The sequence below is a fragment of the Dasypus novemcinctus genome, chromosome 17 (assembly GCF_030445035.2).
Source record: "Dasypus novemcinctus isolate mDasNov1 chromosome 17, mDasNov1.1.hap2, whole genome shotgun sequence".
Classification (NCBI taxonomy): domain Eukaryota; kingdom Metazoa; phylum Chordata; class Mammalia; order Cingulata; family Dasypodidae; genus Dasypus; species Dasypus novemcinctus.
This window is the reverse complement of record NC_080689.1, coordinates 72,646,320-72,650,693: the sequence shown is the minus strand read 5'-3', so window position 1 is coordinate 72,650,693 and position 4,374 is coordinate 72,646,320. Positions and strand designations below refer to the sequence as shown.

At 42.3% G+C, this 4,374-nt stretch overlaps 1 pseudogene; it reads left to right on the top strand.

The window, feature by feature from the left end:
• The first annotated feature begins 1,832 nt into the window (after window positions 1-1,832).
• Window positions 1,833-3,684, top strand: LOC111766903 (regenerating islet-derived protein 3-alpha-like; annotated as a pseudogene).
• The last annotated feature ends 690 nt before the right edge of the window (window positions 3,685-4,374 follow it).

Genomic DNA, 4,374 nt, shown 5'->3' with positions numbered 1-4,374 from the left:
GGTAAAACAATACTATGGAACAAAGCACCCGGTTTTGGAAGCCAGAAAATATACATAAACTTTGCAGTTACATAACTCTTACAATATATTTGAATTTTGGAGTAAGCAAGGAAAGGAAGATTATGAATATAATTTCAGAGGAGAGGAGGCTACTTAATACCTTAATGTCTATTGAGAAAACATAAAATGCAAAAATATTTAGATGCTTCATTGGAATGTGTGATGTAGGAAACTCAGCCATCCACTTACAAGTTCCACTTAGTGACCATAACTTCTTTTAAAAAATAATCTTTTGAAATGCACTAATATTAGATTATTTGGGGATTCTACTTACCTTTATTTAGTGTTCGGATTTTGAGGACATGAATCAATTATGAGCTCACTTGTGTTAGCTCATTATAAATAATGTACTGTAGCTACCTACACAGAATCTAGAATATAATAATAAATGTGAGAGACTCAGGGCACATAGATGTTACCAATCTAGTTTTTCTCTTGGACTGGGCAATGAGAATCTGCAAGACACAGAATGAACTATAATGATCAACTCAGAAGTAAATATGCCTGAAGGAACTTTTGTTATTATCCACACATGAATTTGGCCAGCCTCTCCTAATTGATATAATGGAAATGGCTTTTGATGGACACCCAAATAATAGTCTTATAGACTATCTTATAGAGGATCTTGTGAGCAACCATGGAGAAAAGAGTGTCTCCATGCAGGAGTTGTGTGATAATGCAGAAAAAGAGCACGACTACATTTCCTCCAGCACCTTTCAGGTCCTGCTTCAACCCTTATTCATTTTTCCTTCTTCTCTGCATCTATTGTATTCTTCACTGGATATTATTTTACCATATTATTTTTAGCCATCAGTGAGACCTCACTGCTCAGAAGATTGGGAAGACAAGTACAATCCCCTGATTTCCTGAAGATCTTGGCTTGTATATTGACATGTGATAAAACTCAGAACTTTCTTCAAAACTTACTGCTAAATTGAATCAGCTACCTGAAATTCCTACTCTTTGTTTCAGTTACATTCAGCCCTCTGAGCTACTTTTGGACTCACCTATTTTCACACAGCATTTATATAATCATAGTAGACAAGTTAGAAAGAAACACATGTATGCCTACATGTGTGAATTCTTGAGAGAATAGCAGAAGTCCTTCTTCAGATGTTTCCCTTAAAAAGTTAATACTACAAATTTTGTCACAGACCCCAGCCAATAAAAAGGTGGGGAAAAAGCTTCTTCTGTCCTAGGGGAACTGCTGATGAGCTAATGGGAAAGAGGCATATCTATGACAATTCTAGCTGTTGCCGGAGGGGTCTACTCCCCGGAATGAGATTTACCCTGAACGAACGCCAATAACTTCTAATGAGGCTGTCATTCCCACAAAGTGTTGTTATTCATTTCAATGCTCCTCCTTCTAAACTTCTTATAAAAGCCAACATTTTCACAGCTTGACAAACCATGCCAGGACCCTGCAAGAGAGGTAAATGGGACATGTGTGAAGATGAAACCCATGCCAAGGGTTTTCTTCACACATGGAAGGGGAAGGTCTAGGAAAATCTCTGTCCTCAGGAAACACAAAGGCTCTGAGCATACAGCAAGGGCTTCAGGGATGGGTATAAGAGGTAGTGGATTTACAGATTCCCAGTATGGTCCAGAACTAAAGAAGATGATGGTTATTCACCAAGGTTAATTAATTCCTAGAGGGTAAAAGGACAAGACAAGAGGAAGAGCAGTGGGCTTCTGCACACCCCCTCTTTGATAACTCTTTCCTTAGTGACCTCTGATTGCCTTCCCAAGTCACACACATGCTGCTACCTCCCATGGCCCTCCCAAGTGTGTCCTGGATGCTGCTCTCCTGCTGTGTCCTGATCCTCCTGTCTCAGGTCCAAGGTGAGATTTCTCTACCTCTAGCACTGAGTTCCTGTGAAAGTCAAGGGCCAAGAAGAATAGGAAGAAACCTGTTGAAACATGAGGTAGGGATGAGGAATATTGCCCACAATCAAACCACACACAGGTTCTCCTCCATCATTACATTCCCTTCAGGTTAATGGGAGCTGAGGGAGACATCATGGAGGTCCATTAATACTAGATGAGATGGTTTTTCCACTTGTCAGTATATTATAACTGGAAGGTAGAGGTGAGAAAGTATGAAGACTCATTAATGAGATACAGGAATGGAGAAAGATCAGAGGTATAGTATAGGGACAGTCAGCCAGAGAAAGACATAGATAGAAATTGAAGAAGGGCAGATAGTATTTTAAAAAGTAGATGATAGTTCTCCTGTAGACCCCAGTTTTCATGGGACATTGTGAATTCAGGAAGCCTTGAAAGTGTTGGCAAAGGTGAGAAGTAGTCTAATATTTGGGGTCACACCCAAAAGATTGGCCTTATAGACTTTCCTCCAAGGTTGCCAACCAAGCCCCACTCTTCCTTTTCCCCATTCCTCTCATTTTATTCCCACCTGCACCAAGTTAAGATGCCCAGATGGCCCAGCCATCTTTTCTGGTCAGGTGTCCCAAAGGCACCAAAGCCTAGCCTCACACTGATATCTTGCTTCTGACTTCAAAATCCTGGATGGAATTAGATGTGAGTGGTGTATGTGGGGAATGGGGGACGGAGGGGGAAATACCTGGGGGGATATAGATAAAGGGGCATCTCCATTCTGCAGAGAGCCTAAGTGTAAGAATGTGCATCTGTATCTCTCACATATCCCTTTCCCACCCTATCACTACTCTTCCTTTCCCCAGTAAATTTTCAGGCTCCCCTTTATTTCCCTCCTTTCCTGCCCAGATGGCCTTCCAGAAGCAGCCCTAAGGACATCTGGTGTCTGTGTTCAGCAGAACTGAGGGATCCTTCATGGCCTCCTTGGTCAAGAGCAGATTGAACAGTTGTTCATACATCTGGATTGGGCTCCATGACCCCACACAGGAGCAATGACATGTACACCTCCCTGTTATTTCTTACTACCTAGCCCCAGTTCCTGTCCTCCTAGAAGGAAGCACTCCCTTAGAGCCCTGGACATCAGGGATTCTCCATTACTTTTTAGGAAAAGCGAAGATTTTTAGACGAATTGAAAAGCTAGGTGTGGAGGCCATGGTCTCCTAGTAATGGTAATCTACTGTTTTTCAAAATTTTTGCACAATTATCATGAGACCTTACAATTCAGTTTTCTGATCTCAGCATTTTAGCCAACAGGCGTTGAGGGTATCCTAAATGAAGAAAAGATTCTTTTACCCTCCAGTAGAAGAGATATTGACATTGAGTTCAGATACCAATCACGAATGCATCATCAACTATTTTTCTACAAGTAACATGTTGCTTTGAGTTGTTGCAATAGTCCTGATTTTGGGGATTTATCCAAAAGAGTAAGGTATTAAGGAAGAACTTGCAGGGCAGATGGTCCTGAGACAGCATCTGAAAGAGCAGATTAAGTCCATGATGTAGGAGAGGTGTGATGCATTCCATCTGAGGGCATCATGCAAGGAGAGTGGTACCAGACATTGCCCTCACCTGGCTCCATCCTCACATCTATAGGGTCTGGAGGCCAATGCGGGTGAATGAGAGTGGAGTAGCACTGACATGATGGATCACTTGGCTTGGGAGAGAAACTCCTCCACCGTCTCAAGCCCTGGCCACTGTGGGAATGTTTCATGAAACACTGCTAAACTATAGAGGGGTCTCCATCTTCCCCTCCATTCGCAACCCCTCACCTTCCATCTCTGGGCATGATCTTTAGGGAATCCTCTAGAGTTTGGAGATGCAATATTGGGATCAGTTCTCCCATTCCCTGTCATCTCTCTTCTCTTGGGATCTCCTTTTCCTATACTGGGGCACTTGTGAAAATGAAGGAGAGGCTTCAAAGCTTTGGTTGGAAGATGAGATGCTTTTCCTTTAGAATCACAATGTTCACCATTAGTCTTACCTCCATTGTCTTTTCAGAATTTCTGAAATGGCAATATTTTACTTGTGATTCAGCTTGCCCCATGTCTGCACATTCAGAGATTAGGGGAGGCAGAAAGTCCATTCCTGGAGCCATTATGAAGCTCTTTGAGAACATGGGATGTGGTGTGAAGACCCACCCAAGAAAGGAATATTCTCCCCCATACCCCAAGGCTGGCCTCCCATTCAAATCTCCCTTCTTTTCCCTTCACCCTATCTTCATATCAGACTCTTTTGTTTATCCTAAGGCCTGAAGTCCCAGAGAACATTAATAAAAAATTTGCCTGTACATTTGTGCCTTGTGTGCTCCAATCTCCTGGCCAGATCCTAAAAGGGAGGAAGTTGGTAGGGGAGGAAAGTCTGAGTGTTGCCAGTTTCACCCAGGTCTCAGGGAATAGTGCCTAAACATAAAACTTTACTAAT